Source organism: Priapulus caudatus, unplaced genomic scaffold, assembly GCF_000485595.1.
Source record: "Priapulus caudatus unplaced genomic scaffold, Priapulus_caudatus-5.0.1 Scaffold1459, whole genome shotgun sequence".
Lineage (NCBI taxonomy): Eukaryota > Metazoa > Priapulida > Priapulimorpha > Priapulimorphida > Priapulidae > Priapulus > Priapulus caudatus.
Window position 1 is genome coordinate 105,683 of NW_014578520.1, and position 514 is coordinate 106,196.

Consider the following 514-nt stretch of genomic DNA (forward strand, 5'->3'; position numbering starts at 1 on the left):
AGGGCGAATATAATATGCGAATCACTGAACGCCGGCGCGCCAGTGTAGCATGATTTCGGTATACGAAATGACCCGCAGTAGTTGATTTTCGTAAGCGAATGCCTTGCTGGCAGTAGTTGTTTCGTACGAAATATAACTTTGTAGACTTGATTTTCGTAACGAAATTACTTGTAGACTTGATTTCGTTAGCGAAATCATTGACTCCATGACCAGTGAATCAATTGGGCCCACCAATGGAATGATTGAAGCGCAATCATTGAGGATCATGCACAGCTTGGCGCCCAAATAGAAATTGGCATGAAAAGAATCCATAAAGGCTGAGCATAAGGTAGCACAAACAGGCAATAGGTGCGCTAAGAAAGATAATCGAATGGAAGTACACAAGAGTCAAGACCAAACAAAGACTGCCGACGTTTCTATCGAAATTAAACGAGTGAAAATTTGCGCATGAGTCATTGTATTGTCATCGAGTGCAGAAACACGTAAGTGTGTGACTTTAGGGCAACGATTTAAA

At 41.8% G+C, this 514-nt stretch overlaps 1 protein-coding gene across 1 annotated transcript in view; it reads left to right on the forward strand.

Moving 5' to 3' along the window:
• The first annotated feature begins 378 nt into the window (after positions 1-378).
• LOC106816707 (caspase-3-like) overlaps positions 379-514 on the forward strand; it is a 9,723-nt gene continuing 9,587 nt past the window's right edge. The window contains exon 1 of the mRNA XM_014821326.1: positions 379-482. The gene's annotated coding sequence lies outside the window, so the exon portion shown is untranslated. The remainder of the gene's footprint in view (positions 483-514) is intronic.